At 49.7% G+C, this 19,122-nt stretch overlaps 1 pseudogene; it reads left to right on the top strand.

Moving 5' to 3' along the window:
• The first annotated feature begins 2,890 nt into the window (after positions 1 to 2,890).
• LOC102965611 lies at positions 2,891 to 11,061 on the top strand (annotated as a pseudogene).
• The last annotated feature ends 8,061 nt before the right edge of the window (positions 11,062 to 19,122 follow it).

Genomic DNA, 19,122 nt, shown 5'->3' on the forward strand with positions numbered 1-19,122 from the left:
CGTTGGCTGCGAAGGGCCCCCAGCTGCCCCTTCGCTGGAGTATCACCCACTGCAAATGAGAAGCACCTTGTCCTCGAGGTCACCCACCCACTATAGTCCACAGCTAGTGACTGACTGATGAGGAGGTAAAAAGGGCTGGCCCTCCTCTCAAAGGGGGGGGACAACTTTGTGGTGTGGTTTTTGCTCCAAAGCCTCCTGAAGATCAGACTAATGTTAGGTGTTAGCAGAGACCACATCCATGCTCAACTCCTGCTATAGACTAAATATTTGTGTTTCCCTCCCCATTCCCCACCCCCACCCCCCACGCCCCCACATAATTCTTATGTTGAAGCCCTAATCCCCAATGTGATGGTACTTGGAAGTGGAATTTTGGGGAGGTAATTAGGTTTAGATTAGTTCATGGGGTTGGGACTTTCATTACAGGATTGGTGCCTTTACAAGAAGAGGAAGAGAGACCTTCCTCTCTCTCTTTCTTTCCACGAGCATGCACAGAAGAAAGGCCATGTCAATACACAGTGAGAAGGCAGACGTCTGCAAGCCAAGAAGATGGGTCTAATCAGAAACCAAATCTGTCAGCACCTTGATCTTGGACTTCTCAGCCTCCAAAAGTGTGAGAAATAAATGTCTGCTGTTTAAGTCACCCAATCTTGTGGTATTCTGTAATATATTCTGTGCTCTGTTATACCAGCTCAAGCTAAGACAGTTCCCTCCTCTACAAGGAGTTCCTGAAAAGCAAGCACCCCTTAATGAACCATGTATGTCTGAATCCCTGGCTCAGGCTCTGCTTTCAGACCCAAGACACAGAGCGGGTATTTAACAGTGTTTGTTGAATGAGTGAACAAACATGAGACACACAGGGCTTGGGAAGATGACCACCACCCCCCTCCCAGCCCCTCTCAGACTGCAGGAGCCAAGGTCCATGTGGCCGCCGTTGGTAGGACCCCCCCAGCCGGTAACCCAGCTGGAGTTGCTGCAGTCTCTATCTGCGAGATGCTGCCGACGACTGCCTTGGGCTTCTGGATGGATTAATTAATTACTGCCAGCACCAGCAAGAGAAAGCAGCCAGCCTGACAGCTCAGGGCTGCTGGCAGAGCCTGCAGGGCCCCTCCCAGCCCCTCTTGGCAGGTGAGGTCTTCATTTCCCAGTACTTGGCAGAGTTGGGTCAGGGAATGGGTAGGAATGAATGGGGTCGGGACATAGTCAGGAGACAGAGGACGCAAGGGAAACAAAGGCCTGGAGCATCGCATTTCTTGGGCACCATCCCCCCTCCCATCCAGGGTCTCCTGTGGAGAATTAACCCCATTGTCCAAATAGTGAAACTGAGGCCTAGAGAGGCACACAGATTTGCCTGGGGTCACAGGTTTGGGGGGAGGTTTCTGGGCCCTCTGCCTTCCAGTGTGGCTTTGGCCAGCTTTGGAGTGTGGTTGGTAAAGGAGGTGGCAATGGGGACAGGATTTCTGGTAACTTCTCTTCCTTTCTCCTCCCTGCTGTAAACCTTCCCTATCAGCAGGGGCCTTCCTAGCCTGAGACAGATTAGGAAAAGGAGAGACTCAAGCCGAAAAAAATGTGCTGTGTCTACCCCAGGGAGGGGCCAGGGATAATGAGGCACTTCGTGCCCAGCTCTGCACCTCTACCCCCTATCCCGTCATCCCCTTCCCTGTGGCCAGGACTGAGCTGAGAGTCGTGGGGCTGATAGGAATGACAGCTGCCTCCGTGATTAACCCCTATAACCACACACAGAGGAGAGGTGGATGGGGAGTGGGGGCAGGAAGAAGCGAACTGGGGGGCATCACTCTTTAGCTAAATGGGAGGGCCTGGGAGGACCCTCACAGCCAGCTCTGGGTGTGAGATTTCCAGGGCGGGGCTCCCCACTTCTGGGGCAGTGGGCTCTCCCCTTCTGGGGTTTTCTTTGTTGCCACAGCTCCGCCGTGGTAGCAAGCCTGGCATTGGTGTTTATCAGGCAGCCTCTGTGCTGCCCCCTCCTTGAAGGGGAAATGAGAATGCACCTGTCTGTGCCTCAGTTTTCCCATCTCTAAAGTGGGAACAGCAAGCATTCCTACCTCAGCGACGGATGGGAAGACCTAATGTGCTAACACACACAGAGCAGTTAGGACAGTGCTCGGCATGCAGGAAGTACTGTAAGCATAGCTGTTGCCAAATTTCATCAAATCTAAGCTGTCATGGTTTGGATGCACCATGACTTCATGTACCTCTAAGAAAAATAAAACACTGCTGAAAATAACCAAAATTCACTGTTTGAAAGACATATCCTGATTTCAGAAATGCTAAAATTGTGGGGGGAAATGTGTTTCTTAGAAAGATGAAGTACAGCATTATTCTCCTTCATATTGCTTCCTAACTGAAGCACTTAGCCCCCCGCCAGCTGCACGGCAGGTGCTAAATAAACATTTGTTGAGTGAATGAGTGACAGGCCAGCAGCACCAAGTACGAGGGAGGTGAGGGGCGCCCAGAGCCTCTTGGAAAGCCCCACTCCCCATCTTCTTCCCCACTGGCTCCCAACCCCCCCCCCCCCACCGTGGAGACTGCCTGGCCCAAGGTCTTTTCAGTCTCTGCCTGTCCCACTTTGTCCAACTCCAATGACCAAACCCCTCAGCCTGGCATAGCTCCCAACAGGTTAATTGTGTAGACTGGCTGATGGTCCCTCACCCAACACCCACCCACCCATGGGTACCATATGTGCTCTAGTGCCCTGGACCAAATAAAGCACACCTTCTCTGTGGTACCCTCAAGAGTGACCATTCACAGGAAGGTGCAATTAGATGGACTTCCTGGCTCCTGAGAAATGCTCAGACTACAGAGAAATGCTGGAAAGGGGGCCGGGAAGGGGGGAATGAAGGAAGGGGAACAGCGTGCATGTAGCTCTCTCCCCATTTTCTCTTTTAAAAAAGTTTTAAGAGTGGGCTTTCTTCCTTTCTGCCGTAGGGTCGAGTAGCTGGTGTCGAGATGGGCAAATTCATGAAACCCGGGAAGGTGGTGCTGGTCCTGGCCGGACACTACTCGGGACGCTAGGCGGCCATCGGGAAGAACATCGATGATGGCACCTCAGACTGTCCCTACAGCCATGCTCTGGTGGCTGGAATTGACCTCTATCCCCGCAAAGTGACAGCTGCCATGGGCAAGAAGAAAATCGCCAAGAGGTCAAAGATCAAGTCTTTTGTGAAAGTTTATAACTACAATCACTTCATGCCCACAAGGTACTCTGGGGATATCCCCTTGGACAAAACTGTTGTCAACAAGGATGTCTTCAGAGACCCTGCTCTTAAATGCAAGGTCTGATGAGAGGCCAAGGTCAACTTTGAGGAGAGGCACAAGACCAGCAAGAACAAATGGTTCTTCCAGAAGCTGCGGTTTTTTTTTTTTTTTTTAAAGCTCTTCAGCTGATTTTAATGCTCATTTTTATTTTTGAGACAGAGAGAGACAGAGCATGAACAGGGGAGGGTCTGAGAGAGAGGGAGACACAGGATCCGAAACAGGCTCTGGGCTCCGAGCTGTCAGCACAGAGCCCGATGTGGGGCTTGAACCCACGGACCGCGAGATCATGACCTGGGCCGAAGTCGGACGCTCAACCAACTGAGCCACCCAGGCGCCCCCAGAAGCTGCGGTTTTAAATCTGTTTTGTTTCAGGCATTAAAAATACCAAAAAAAAAAAAAACCAAAAAAAAACCAAAAAAAAATTTTTTTTAAGATGTTTATTTATTTTTGAGAGAGAGACAGAGCACGCACCAGGGAGGGGCAGAGAGAGGGGGAGACACAGACTCCAAAGCAGGTTCCAGGCTCTGAGCTGGCAGCACAGAACCCAAAGTGGGGCTCAAACTCACAAACCGCGAGATCATGACCTGAGCCGAAGTCGGACGCTTAACCGACTGAGCCATCCAGGCGCCCCTCTCTCCCCCTTTTCTCCTCTGCAACTCTCTAAAAGGAGATTCAAATCCCAGCTGGCATTAGCAGCATGACCTTGGTCACGCTACTTCTCAGAGGCTCATTTTTTTCCTATCTGTGAAATGGGGATAACAATAGTTCCTTCCTACACTTGGTGAGAGGGCCAAATAAAACAACACATAGAGTGTCAGAGTGTCTGGCTGGCCCCTTCCTTTCCTCTGCCCTTCCCCCTACCCCTCCACTCTCTCACCTGCTCCTTTCTCTCTCCTCCTACCCCTTTCTAGCCCTGCCCTAAGACCTACTCAATGCCAAGACTGATTAGTTTTCCTTCAACCCCTGAGACGCACTTTAAATCCTGCAGGGAGGGAGGTGGGGCTCAGGACTGTGGAAGCCTGAGGCTGGGGGCAGCTGTAGCGGGGAGGGGCGGTCCTCACACTGGGAATTTGCACTCTGGTTATTCCCACAAAGATTTAATTTGTGTCTTAATGGGCCACAGCCTCCTCCGTAAAAGCCCTAAAGTGCCTTTTCTTTTTAAAAAAAATGAAAGTTGCTGATTGTGTCTGGTGCTTCCTGGGGCATGGCGAGGGAGAGGCAAGAGAGAGGGGAGAGGGGAAAAGAGGAAGAGGAGGTGGCAGGGCTTAGGACTGTCAGATTCTGCTTTTCCCCTTTTCCCTCTTGGCTCCAGGCTCCCCTTGTCCAGAACCGGTATCATGGTCCTGGTGGGTGGTGACGGTGGCTGCCCCCGGCTGATCTGGAGAGAGCAGTTAATGGCCTGAAATACTGAACGCTGTTTCCCCGGATTCCGTTCTCCTGGAAGGACAGAGATTGTTGAGGTACAGCCATTCAACTCAATCCAAACAACAACCCCCACTGATCAGAACTCCTACACTGTGTGAAGGTATGGCTGGGACCCTGGGGGCTTTAGGGGAGGAGGAGAGGGATGGGAGAAAGAGGAGATGTTAAACACTTCACCACTGCTTGGTCGGCCCTTATTGGAGAACTAGTTCCCTCTCCCTCTCCCCTCCCCACCCCCCAACAACACCTGCTCAGTATCTCCCTCCAAAACTCACCACAGAGCCCTGAGCTCAGACCTTGGCCTCAACCACCATCGCATCTCTAGTCCTCCCAGAATCGCTCTTACTGCTTGTTGTGTCTTCCTAGCCGACACCCTCCAGCATTGACTTGGGGACTGCTGAGGAACCCAGGGTATGGTGTTTGGGTCTCCCAGCTGAGAAGCACCAGTTTGTAGGATTCCCAAACCATTGACTCTTAAAATCAAGATCTCTCCTTCCAACAAACAACATTCCGGGCCAAGGTGGCCCAGGTGGTTAATTCCAATGGGGAGAGCAGATGTATCTGAGTAATCAATTCAATGCCAATCAAGATAACTTATTACAGATAGATGTGAAAAATAGCAAAGTTCTCAGTTTTCCTTCTGTTGAGGCTTTTTATGTCTTATCTCACCATGCCAACCTCACTCCACTGGGCATAGATGATTGTGCCTATTAGCCAAATGGGGAAACTGAGGCAGGGGGCTAGAAAAACAGGAACCAGTAGGTTATACACACCAGGAATTAGATATTCAACCAAGCCAAGGTGAGCCATCCTTAAGTTCCTCCTCTCCTACCCCCATCTTTTTTTTTTTTTAATTTTTTTTTTTAAACGTTTCTTTATTTTTGAGACAGAGAGAGACAGAGCATGAACGGGGGAGGGGCAGAGAGAGAGGGAGGCACAGAATCGGAAGCAGGCTCCAGGCTCTGAGCCATCAGCCCAGAGCCCGACGCGGGGCTCGAACTCACGGACCGCGAGATCGTGACCTGAGCTGAAGTCAGACACTTAACTGACTGAGCCACCCAGGCGCCCCTCCTACCCCGATCTTCTACCTATAATTTTTTCTATGTCTCCAGCTCAGGTTTAGGATCTTTAAAGTGGGGAGAATTAGAAGTTGTCTTGCCAAATACCCATCCCCCTCCTTCACTGTGGTTCTCTGGAGGCACTTGAACCAGTGATAACAAATGTAGATGCCTACAGGGGCAAGGCAGGTGGGAAACACAAATGTGCAAATTAGACCAGATATAGAACTGCAGGGAGTGGAGAGGTCTGTGGCAAAGTAGAGAGTGTGTGGCCTTCCTTATAGCAGTCAAACCCCAATAATTAAAATGAAGAATATGAATCTTCTGGTTAAACAATGTAATTGAATATGCACATTTATCTTTTTAAAGGCAAAAAACAAAATCACAAAAAGAGAATAAAGAGGGGTGCCTGGGTGGTTCAGCTGATTGGCCATTTGACTTCGGCTCAGGCCATGACCTCACAATTCGTGAGTTTGAGCCCCCTATAAGGGCTCTCTGCTGTCAGGGTGGAGCCCACTTCTGATCCTCTGTTTCCCTCTCTCTCTGTCCCTCCCCCGCTCAGGCACGCTCTCTCTCTCTCTTTCAAACATAAATAAACATAAAAAAAAAAATAAAAATAAAAAGTCTCTAGTGGGGGGCACCTGGGTGGCTCAGTCGGTGAAGGGTGAAGCGTCTGACTCTTGATGTCGGCTCAGGTCATGATCTCATGGTTGTGGGATGGAGCCTGGATTTGGGCTCCATGCTGAGCATGGAGCCTGCTTGGGAATCTCTCTCTCTCTCTCTCTCTCTCTCTCTCTCTCTCTCTCTCTCTCTCTCTCAATAAAAGTCTTTAGTAAGAGCAGTTAGATGCTCTGGCCTCCTCTCAGACCTCAGTTACCCTGTCCCCACCCCAGCAGAAGCCTGGATGTTTATTCCCAGGAGGGGTTGAACCAAAGGACCTCCAGTCTCACGAATAACAGGCCAGCTAGAAGTAAGGTGCTATACAAGTTTCCTAGGGCTGTCATAACACACAATCAAAAATTATTTTCATGGCTGAAAATAATAGAAATGTATTCTTTCACAGTTCTAGAGGTCTGAATTATGTCAAGATGTCAGCAGAGCTGTGCTCCCTGCAAAAGCTCAAGGGCAGAATCCTTCCTTGCCCCTTCTAACTTCCAGTGGCTCTGGGGGTTCCTTAGCTTGTGACCACATAACTCCAAACTCCTCTTCTATCCTCACATGGAAGTCTCCTCTTCTCTGTGTGTCTGTTCTCTGTATGTCACTTACAGGACACCTGTCATTGGATGTAGAGCCCACCTTGATACTCCAGGATGACCTCATCTCAAGATCCTTAGCTTAATTACATCCACAGAGATCCTCTTTCCAAATATGTTCTCATTGGCAGGTTCAAGGAATTACAACTTGGGCACCTTTTAGGGAGCCAAACAACTCACTGCAGGTATTTTACTGGAAGAGATGATAAGTGACAGTCTGTTCTCCGAACAGCGGGACTCCAGCTCTCTTTCCCTACTCAGTTCTAAGCATGCTGGCAGTCAGGTTTATACTCCCTGGAGGAGATTGGAGAACCTCTCCCTGGAGAAACTGACTATCTTAAGAGAAAAGTCTATATGTGCTGACATTGGGCATCTGCCAATGAAGCAGCTAAGTCCCCACCTGATCACCTACCCATGAGGCCCACTGGGTGGGAAAGACAGCCTTCCCATAGAGCTGTCAGATGATTTCCTAGTAACCCGCTTTTAAGTATGAACAGATAGCAGGGATCATCACATGTGTGCAGAGTCTTCAGTTTAAAAGATGAAGACCAAACAGAAAAGCAGAAAAGAAAGGAAATCTGACAAAATGGAAACCATGCAGGAAGCTGATGAGAACTTACAAAATAAAAAGCAATATAAAACTTATTTCCACAGAGATGAGAATATGTTGTATCCATGTAATAAGAACAAAATACTATAAAAGGAATCATTCTGAAAAAAAGTGTTCTTAAAAATGAAAAATAATTTAAAAGGATAGCTACTTGGGGTACCTGGGTGACTCGGTCGGTTGAGCATCCGACCTCAGCTTAGGTCATGATCTTGTGGCTAGTGGGTTCAAGCCCCACATTGGACTCTGTGCTGACAGTTCAGAGCCTGAAGCTTGCTCCAGGTTCTGTGTCTCTGTCTCTCTCTGTCCCCCCCGTGCTTGCACTCTCTGTCTCTCTCTCAAAAATAAATAAACATTAAAAAAAAATTGGGTCAGTCACCGACATTTAAAAAAAAGTAAAAATAAAAATAAAAGGACAGCTACTTAACTTCAGTATAAAAGTATAGAAATAGGGGCACCTGGGTGGCTCAGTCAGCTAAGCGTCCAACTTCAGCTCAGGTCACGATCTCACAGTCTGTGAGTTCAAGCCCTTCGTCAGGCTCTGTGCTAACAGCTCAGAGCCTGGAGCCTGCTTCAGATTCTGTGTCTCCCTCTCTCTCTCTCTGCCCCTCTCCTGCTCATGTTCTGTCTCTCTCTGTCTCAAAAATAAATAAATAAAAGTATTTAAATTTTTTTTAAAAAGTGTAGAAATAAATTTATGGAAATCTCCCACAAAGTACAATAAAAAGACAAAAAGTGGGAAAATGGAAGAGAAAAAATAAGAAAATTCAAAGATCAGTTGAGAAGATCCAACATATGTCTTGTAGGAGTAACAGAAATGGAAGAAGAAGAAAAAAAAAAAAACAAACAGAGAATATAGAGGGAAGAAATAAGCAAAGAAGTAATATAAGAAAATTTCTTTCCCAGTACTAAGAGACATGCTTGAGATCATCCAGAACACATGAACAGGAAAGGACTTCTATAAAGCCACATCATTATAAAATTTCAAAACACTAGTGATAAAAAAAGAAATCCTACAAACTTCTAGAGATTAAAAAAACAAAAGTCACCTGGAAAGGGAAAGGAATCATAATGGACTCAGATTTTTCAACCACAGCAGAAGCTAGAAAATAATGAATCAATGCATTTTAAATGCTAAGGGACATGGCTTTCTGTCTAGAATTGCATACCCAGCAATACTATCAACAAAGGGAGGGTAGAATAAAGACATTTCAGACGTTCAAGATCTTAATATGTGTATCTGTATACCCCCTCCAGGAGCCTGGAGACTCCTGACCCTGTTTTTATTTAAAATGTTAATATTTGGCTCATTATTATATTAGGTTCCTATTGCTGTTGTATCAAATCACTGCAAACTTGGTGGCTCAAGACAATACAAATTTATTTTACATTTCCTTTGGACAGAGTCTGACATCAATCTCACTGAGCTAAAACCCAGGTGTCAGCAGGACTTTATTTACTTCTGGAGCCTCAGGGGGAAAATCTATATTCTTGCTTTTTCCAGCTTTTACAGGCTACCTATATTCTGTGGCTCGTAGCCCCATCCCGTCTTCAAAGCCAGTGGGATCTTCATCATATCACAATGCATCACATCATATCACTCTGACTCTGCTCCTGTGATTACATTTTCTTCCACTTTTAAGGACGCTTGTGATGACAATGGTCGCACCTGGACAGCCCAGGCTCATCTCACGAACTTAAGGCCAGCTGATTAACAATAGTAATTCCCCCACAACCCTAATTCCCCTTTCCCATATAACTTAACACATTCACGCATTCTGGATAAGGACACAGACCTTGGTGGGTGGAGTGGGAGTGGAGGGGGGCAGCATTTTTCTTCCTATGACAATCATGGATTTTGTTTTGCATTAATTTAGATTTTTTTAGATATTGCATGAAAATATTTCTCTTTACTACTGGTTTTTTTTTACATTTTTTAAAATGTTTATTTAGTTTTGAGAGAGAGAGAGAGCACAAACAGGGGAAGGGCAGAGAGAGAAGGAGACACAGAATCCGAACCGTCAGCACAGAGCCTGACTCGGGGCTCAAACCCAAGAACCATGAGATCATGACCTAAGCCAAAGTCAGACGCTTACCTGATTGAGCCACCCAGGTGCCAACTGCTGAGGTTTTTTTTGGTGCCCGTAAATTTGATGCTGAGCTGAGTGAGCATCCTAATCCAGGCTCTATCTATTTGTTCTTCTTTTCCACCCCTTCCAGCCTCAGGCCCAGCCCAGCGAAGCATCCTGGGCCTCAGGATTCCCAGAATCCAGACAAGTTCTGCAGGCCCCTTCTCAGCTATACATTCCTCTGCTCCAGTTTGAGAGATGGGGGCTCACGTTGCCGAGTCAGAGAAGGGAAAGTTTGCTCATTCCTCCTCAGCCCCAGGGAGGAGCCGGGCAGCCACTTCTACGCACCTGATCCCCCCTCGGGCCTGCAGAGCTAGCCAGCCTTATAGCCTGACAGCAAGCAGGGAGGGTGGAGGCTGGAGGTGGGGGGAAGCGGATAGAAGAGATGAAAGAGGGTCCGGGCACTGCCTGAAGGTCAGGGAAGCCAGCGGTGTCTGGGCCACCGCAGTGGGGGTTGCTGGAAAGCTGATGCTGCTCACACCCTGGAGAGGCCTCTGGGAGGTGGGGGTCTGATCTTCAGCCATTCTAGCAATGTCACAAAGGACACTGCTGAGTGGGGGGTTGGACTGGGAGGGAAGGAAACGACTGGGAAATGGGGGTCTCCATCCCAGAGGTTGTGGGGGGAAGGGGAGCGGCCAGCAGGAAGACCGTGTGTCACAGAGTGCTCAGAATGCAAAGCAATCTTTGAGAGACACTATGCACTCAAGACCTTAGCTTTGCATAGCTGCATAAAGTCCCCAGGGCCCGTAAAAAACATTCTCATCTGGTTATTGCCACCACCTGAGAGGCAGGCAGAACAATTCCCATTTTGCAGATGAGGGAACTCCATGCAGGAAGCCCCAGCTGTCCTCAAGGCTCAGAGGCCCAGACCTTCCAGGTGCTTCCTCTTCCCCTCCTGGGCCTCTGTTTCTAGGATGGGAAGGGAGAGTGATGAAAGAAACTGGGAGCAGATAAGGTCAGATGAGGAACAAACACCGTCACCGCCACCCCCCACAACATGTCTGGCTCCTAGAGTTCCCATGCAGGACAACACCAACCTCAGCTCACCCTCCTTGGAGTCTGCACACCAACCTCAGCTCACCCTCCTTGGAGTCTGCACCAGAGGGAGCAGGTGTAGGAGCTGCTGGGAGATGCTGCTGGCCTCCACTCACAACTGCCTGCCTTTTGCTATCCACATCCACCACAACAGAGGGTCAGACCCTGGGGCCTGGTCTCCTGGGATGAAAGTGGGGCCAGTAGCCTCTCCCTGCCCTGCTTCAGGGCCTCTCACCTTCCCAAAGAAGGAGGAGCCCCCCTTCACAGGCCTGCCAGGCCTGTAGACCCTCCCTTGCTGGCAGGGCACATTGAGGAGGGAACATTGAGAAGGTGGCCTCTCTGAAGGTATCCTGCCTGCTGCCCCTCCCCCACACATACTTCATCTTATGATAGCTAGGCACCACCAGGCATACTGCCCGGACTTGGCAAATATTGACTAATTCTCTTCTCTTCCCATGCCATGGCAAAGACTCCAGGAAGAATTTTCCCCCTCAAATGGGTGTCAGGGTGCAGGCCGGGGTGTTCAGAAAGGTGTGCAACCTTCCTGGGTCCTACCAGCATGGAAAGGTCTGTCTGCACATCCAGCATGGCTTGGTGGGAGGCAGGGAGATGGACAAGGTGCCCTCTTGCCCCTCCACCCCACCCCCCACCACCACCATGCTGCCCTCAGAGGCAGGTGTGACTGGCAGCTGTGGGCTTTCTCAATGAAGTGAGATGACGGAGCAGGTCCTATTCCCTCTCCAACCACCACCCCCCGGGCTGGCTGGGCTCTCTGTACCCAGAAGATAAGAACCAGGTGCAAATTAGGTGGCTGAGTCACAAGGGCATTGAAGTTGGTAAATTTTCCACCAAGAGCACTGAGGAAAGGTCACTAGAATAATAGGTGGAGAGGCAGGCAGGAGATGGGGATATCCAGAGACCAGGCACAGGAAAGAGACAGGGACTGAGAGGCTGGAGAGGAAAGGGCAGGGTAAAGCAGGGGGATGAGGGGAATTCCCCAAGGGGAGAGGGGGAGATGGGAATTGGAGCCTGGCCTGGCCTCCTCAGGACTAAGCACTGCCCTGGGCTCTGGAGAGGGTGAGGCATTTTGCAACTTGAACAGGGGTTTCTCTGAGCCTCTGGCTGCCTGAAGCTCTCACTTCCCAGGGCAGGTGGCCTGGGAGGGTGCTAGAAGGGCTGGCAAGCTGAGGGGTCAGAAGTCCTGGTCTGGGCCTACACAGGCCACATTGCCTGACCCTCCCCTGGGCCTAATCAGAGGCTTAGAGCACAGAGCTGTCAACTTATTACTCAAACGACCTGAGCTGTTGACCCACAGCTAACCACTAATGGTTTGCATATTTTGCATATCATTTGCATTCCCTTAGGGGTCTGTCAAAACCTCTGTGATCACTCCCTAGAGGCCCCGGCCCCTATTTTGCAGGTCTCCATCCCCTATTCCACTGTCCCCTGATGTCCCCCAGGCCCAGGCCCGCACGCTCCCATTTCCCTACTCTGCTGCCTCATCTGAGACCAGATAGAGCAGGTCATGGGTGAGGGCATCTTTAAACGTGAAGAGCACAGCAGGGCCAGCAGGTCCAGCTGGGAGCAGCTGGGGGCACCTTGAAAGGGGGTGACCGAGACCTGTCTGGTGATTAATCCTCCGGCTAATGGAGGCTTCACTGCCACCAGGGCTTTTAAGGAAACTCAGGGAAGCCCTTTAGCACCATCAGAGCTGTCTCTGAGGTCCTCAGTGGGCTCATTAGCAGCCCACAGCCTCGCAATCAGTAGCCCCTCCTCCTAATAGCTGCAGGAGGGAAAGAAAGCCTTGTGGGGCCTCTAAGGCCCAAGGCTCTGAGCAGAGCCGTGGTGACCTCCACTACCCCCCCGCCCAACACACACACATACACTGGCTTACCCAAGTCTCTGGAATGGAGCACAGCTACCCCTGCCTCTCTTCCAAAGCACACAACGCAGTGTGTGTATTCACCCAGACCTGTCCTAGACAAGAAAAGCAGGGTCCAGAGAGGCCACCAGAAGCCACTCAGGCCACGGAGAAAGCCACACTGGAGTCAGGTATCCAGCACGGTCCCCACTACACCCCCAGCCTAACGTCTCCTTGGCTTCCTCCCCCAGCATTAGAGAAGGCAGCCCCTTTTTAAAGGGCTTTAGAGGTCAGGCAGGCCATTGACCTGGTTAGGACCTATCCCAGGCCAGAGGCCAAATGTGACAATCCCTGGGAGTTTGCTATCAGCCCAGGATGTTGGATTCTCCCATATTTGAGGCAAGAGCAAATGAGGTGACCCAGTTCACTTTCAGAAGTGGCTGTAAAGCTCCTCATTGCTTGTTGCATGACAGTTTACAGCAAGAGAGGCCTCTCTAGGGGGAAAATCATGTGCAGAGAGTGGCAGTCATAATTCCCTGGTAAAGGCTACCCAGAAGGAAGGCTTGAGCACAGGAGAGTCTTCATTTTCTATTTATTCCACAAATAGGAGCTTCCACCCTGAGTCAGATCCTCTGCTGAGTACAAGAAGGTACAGAAGTAAAAGAGACTTCTCTTTACTCTCAGGCCAAATGAATGAATGATTTGCAGCAAATCCTTTCAATTATTCGGTGACTCAGTTTCCCCAGTTGTAAAATGAAAATCATTCCTGATGATGCTCTAGGAAGAATGAAAAGCCACAGACAACTGAGTCTCAGGGAGCAGTTATGGATGATGGCAGAAATGACAGTAAAATCTATAGCACAGCACTGGCCACACGAGTGCTCAGTAAGCAGTCACCAGTGTTGTTAGGATTATTTTGTTGTGGGTGATGGTTGCTATTGAGATAGCTTTCTGACCTCAGAATTCCGGCTGGAAATTATATACTGCAACCTCCTTTCCCAGCTCCCAACAAATTATAGATAGAGGAAATGGCACTTATTAAGCACCTACTGTGTACCAGATGCTCTGTTGGTCACTTTGCATGTGTTACCTCATGATCACCTCGTGATCACCTAACAGGACAGTCAACAGTTGACATCTTCCCTCTCTCTCATTTTAGAGATGAGGAAATTGGGGCTCAGAGAAGATAGGTACCTTGCTAAAAGTTTCTGCACCCACCATCCAATGTATGGGTAAAGTGGTGGCAGCGGGGTTGGGGTGGGGGTTCCCCATACCACCAAGCAGTTCTCCACAACACCAGTTGGGTATTCTACAATTCAACTCGATTCTGACACTATTTAACTGGAGGCAGCATCAGACCCCACAGGTTAAAGGCTCATTCCCACAAGACCTCCCCACCTCCTAACCCCCCACTTCAGATACTAATCACAAGCCAAGGTCGTTACCTATGTTTTTGGCCAGTTGGCTATAGACTAAAGGTTCCCACAGCCCCCTCCTTTGGGTTTGATTGATTTGCTAGAGTGGCTCACAGAACTCAGGAAACCTGTTTAAATCTCTTGATTACTGCTTTACTACAAGAATATTAAAGGATATGAATTCACAGGCAAATGTAGAGATGCAGAGGAACAAAGGAACTTCTGTCCTCGTGGAGCTTGGGGCCAGGCATGGTGCATGTGGAAGTTCTACGAATCCCTCCTTTTTGGGGTTTTTATGGAGGCTCCATTATGTAGGCATGATTGCTTAAATCATTGGCCATTGATGATTGATTCAACTTCCAGCCCTTCTCCCCACCTGGGAAATCAGGGGCCGGGACCGAAAGTTCCGACTTTCTATTCAAGGTTGGCTCCCCTGGCAACCAGCCCCCATCCTTAGAAGATTTCGAAACGTTACCGCATTAACACAAACTCAGGTGTGGTGGAAAGAGGCTTGTTACAAATAACAAGACACTCATGTCACATTTATGGCTCTGAAGCCATTTCGGGAACTGAGGACAAGAGACTAAATATTATGACGATGCTCCCGTTGCTCTCACTACTCAGGAAAGTCCAAGCATTGGCCAAGCATTTGGGGAGCTGTGAGCTAGAAACCATGACAAAGACCAAACATTTCTTACAAATCATAATATCGCACTTGCCCAAGGTTACACCGCTCTCTTTTTTTTTTAAAACAAATAGACTTTAATGTTTATTTGTTTTTTAGAGGGTGGGAGGGGTAGAGAGAGAGGGAGACACAGAATCCAAAGCAGGCTCCAGGCTCTGAGCTGTCAGCACAGAGCCCAATGCAGGGCTTGAACTCACAAACCACGAGATCATGACCTGAGCCAAAGTCAGATGCTTAACCACTGAGCCACCCGGGCACACAGGTTACGCTGCTCTTAATGTGCAGAGCATAACAGGTACAAGAATGTTCATGGAGCTTTATTCACAATGGCCAAAAACTAAAACAACCCAGATAGCTATCAAGAGAATGTTTGAATGAACTGTGGTATCAGCGTACAAGGGAGTACTCTATAGCAATGAAAAATAGCGAGTTACTGCTACAAACAGCAACATGGATGGATCTCACAGACAAAATGTTGAACAAAAGAAGCCAGATACAAAAGTGTATTACTGCATGGTTCTATGTATACAGAGTTCACTAACAAGCAAGCTTAATCTGTGGTGATAGAGATCAGAATAATAGTTACCTCGAGGTGGTAGGGGGTAGGATGGACATAGACCAGGACTATGTCATGAAGGGGGTCTTTCCGGTGCTAGAAACGTTTGCTATCTAGATCTAAGTGATTGATGGTTACAAGGGTGTGTGTGTGTGTGTGTGTGTGTGTGTGTGTGTGTGTATTCTCTTTATGTATATATATAGACTCTTCAAGCTATGCTCTTAAGATTTTCCTTCACAAAAAAGAAAATGAATAAATAAGGAAATAAATGTGTAACATATTTCATTTAAATTTATTTATTTATTTATTTTGAGAGAGAGAGAGAGAGAGAGAGCAGGAGAGGGACAGAGAGAGAGAGGGAGAGAAAATCCCAAGAAGGCTCCATACACAGTGTGGAGCCCCAGGCAGGGCTTGAACTCACAGCCTGTGAGATCAGGACCTGAGCTGAAACCAAGAGTCAGAGCACTTAACCAACTGAGCCACCCAGGCGCCCCAGTCATATATATCATTTAAAGAGTCAGGGCCAAGATTGGATAGCAAGAAAACTCTGGCTTTGCATCCTGGAAGAAGGTAGGGATGGAGAAACAGACCCTGACTCACTCTCCCTTACTTTGGAGGGAGAGGTCCTGAGTGTCCCCAGGAGGGAGGGGTGTTTGTATTCTGTGCCCCTCCTCTTCCCCCCCCCCCCACCGGGGGTGGGGTGGAGGAGAAGGTATTTGCCTGGCCAGTTCTCCCTCTATCCCAGGAAGGATAGGGGAAGTGAGAGGATGAAAGGGGAAGGAGGTAGGAAGAAAAGGGAGGAGATTTGGGGGCACACAAGGGGTAGATAGGGGTGCATTTTCTTAAAGCCTCCAGTGTTTATGACTTGGGTGGGATAAGCTCAGTGAGACCTTCTTAGTGTCTCAGGGAGGAGGCATGTTGCTGGCAGGGGCCTAGGAGGCTGGAGAAGATGGAGACATTTCTGTGCATTTTGATGGGTCATGAAGAGCATTCGCCCTGAGTACCAGATTATATGCCAGTGCATGTCCCAGATGGGGAGAACAGGGAGGCTGGCTCACTGGCAGAAATCCTGGAGGGGCAGAGTTCTGCTGGCTTGTGTGCCCTGACCCAGCAGTCCCCACAGAAGCAGGGAGCAGAGTGAGTGCCCACACCCCAGCCTCCAGGCTGGCCCTCAAGCCTGGAGCCGACCCCAGCCTGCCTTCCCTCTGGCTTCTTTCTATCCAACCACCAACTGTCTTTTCTTCAGCTTCTTTGTTTCTGATCCCCCCCTCCCTACACCTCTCTTCCAGTTTCCCTGTCCCTGTTTCTCCATCTCCATCTCCCACCTCTCTTTGCAGCACCCCTCTGCCCCACCCCCATTCCCCAGGCATGTGGCTCCTCTCTAGCCCAATATAAATAATAGAAATTAATTTGTCAGCCAGCACACGCAGTCCAGCCGGCGCAGCAGCGAGCTGAGAAGGAAAGCTGGTTGAAATAATTATTCTTGACTTAAGAAATCGTTCTTTTTATTCCTGAAGGCTAATGGAGTGAAAGCAGCGCCTGGCTGGGCTGTGCTAACGGTGGACAGCATGGGCCCAGCCAAAGAGAGCAGCCTCTCTGGCCTCTGCTGTAATGAGCCGAGCCCACACATACCCCAGCCTGCTCGGCTCCTTGGTAGGCAAAGATTTGAGAGGCATTCTCTAAGTTAACCAAGTCACTCTCATGGTTTGGGGACAGGATTTGTCATTGGGAGCACTCCCTCTAGCCCATGATTCTCTCCTGGGCTCAGATGCCCCTCAGAGGAAACACTCCCCCAGCTCAGGGGGGAGGCAGGTGGGAAGAGGAAGCCACTGCCCAAAGGGGAAAGAACTCAGCATTCACCAAGATTCTCCAATGAATCCCGGCACTCTGCTAGACACATGACTCGTGAGCACACATTGACTGCTCACAACCACCCTAGGAATGAGGTCTGATGATTATTCCCATTTGCCCCGAAAACTGAGAGCACAAGCAACTTGTCCAGTATCAAAGGGAAGAATCACCAGTGCCCAAGGGGAGATATGCAAATTGTCTCACCCCGGGTGCTAGCGAGGGTGGAGGGAGAGTGATGGGTGGGGGGATTTGAGGAGTGCATCCATCAGTGCTGGCAGGAAACACAGAGCATACTCAAAGGTTTAATTGAAGGCATAAATGAAGGAACTACTTACAGAGGTGTGGGCAGCTTTAAAGAAATGAATAAGAAATGATGAAGCACCCAGGGCTCCTGGAGGGAAGGGAGGGGGAGTGGGAGGGAGCAGGGGAGGGGCCTAGCAAGAGCTGTAGCTAAGGGAGCTGGCAGACTGGCATTCCCACCACCACCACCCCCCCACCCCCACCCCCGCCCCAGAAGCTGCAGCCCACAGCTTGGTGGAGGAATGCAGCCTCAGCCCCAAACTGCAGCCTGGCAAAGATGGAGGGGCACTAAATACCCTGGCCTTTCTCTCCTGCAGCTCTCAGATCTACTGCTAGTGCCTCTGGCCTGCCAAGCCCACCTGAAGCCAGAGAGCAGAAACCAAAAGATGCAGAGGTAGAGGTCAGCTTTCTGGGGCACAGAGCAAAGTGCAGGAAGGGCCGAAAGTGGATCTGAAGGGAAGTGGACAACCAGTCTGGGATGGGAAGTTCTCCAGGGGGGCTTTCTGGATCCAATAGAGAAGGGGGAGTCTAGAGGGGAGAGGAAGGGAACAACCCTAGAGGTGAGGAGGTACTGAGTTTGGGCATCCTTGGGCTTACACATCAGTTGGGGAGCCAAAAAGACCTGCACAGAACTGGGACCCCAAGAAATGGCTGAATAACCAACTAGGAGAATGGGAATCTGCCTGCAAATGTGGAGGAGGGAGAGGGAGCAGGAGGGGCTAGTTGAGTGATTACCAGGCTCCAAGTACTGACGCGCTTGAAAAGGGGTGAGGGACGGCAGAGTTGGGTGACAGAAGGGGCACCCAGTCTGCATCACAGCATCCATGGAGGAAAAGGTGTGGGGAGGAAAGGTACGGGGGGTGTCGTCTAATCCACTGTCCCTCCCTGCATTTTGAGGTGAGGGAATGTGGCCAGAAAAGGCTGTGACTGCCCCCAAGTCCGCATGGTGATGGGCTGGGGGTGGGCTGCTGATGTGGAGCCAGTGAACATTAGACCTCAGGCCTGGTGGATGGAGTTCCCAGCTGGCCTCCCTGCTGCTCATGTGGTCCCTCATCCTCTCCATCTTCCCTCCACACAGCAGCTACCAGGATCTTTCAAAACACAGGCCCGATCGTGTCAGTCACGCCTGAATCCCTTCCATGCTCCCCACTGCACGAGTCAAGTCCAAAGCCCTTTGCTCCTCCATGGCTGAGAGCCCACTGGGACCTCTCTTACCATACCAGTGTCCTCCTACCCCACCCCCACATTGAATCATCAAGTGCCCAGAATGTCTTCCCCCGTACACACATTGTCCCCTCAGCTTAAAGTTGTCTTCCCTCCCGGGGCGCCTGGGTGGCTCAGTCAGTTAAGCATCCAACTTCGGTCAGGTAATGATCTCACTATTCGTGAGTTTGAGCCCCACGTCAGGCTCTGTGCTGACAGCTCGGAGCCTAGAGCCTGCTTCAGATTCTGTGTCTCCCTCTCTCTCTGCCCCTCCCCCACTCGTGCTCTGTCTCTCTCTCTCTCTCTCTCTCTCAAAAAATGAATAAATGTTAAAAAAAACTAAAAAAAAATTGTTTTTAAATTGTCTTCCATCCCTACTCATATTCCATCTGGCTAATGCCCACTTGGCCTCACTATAGACATTGCTCCCGTCTGTAGCCTTTTCTGCCATTCCCCTGGCTTTCTATTTTATTT

This window comes from Panthera tigris, chromosome B2 (assembly GCF_018350195.1).
Source record: "Panthera tigris isolate Pti1 chromosome B2, P.tigris_Pti1_mat1.1, whole genome shotgun sequence".
NCBI classification, from domain to species: Eukaryota; Metazoa; Chordata; class Mammalia; order Carnivora; family Felidae; genus Panthera; species Panthera tigris.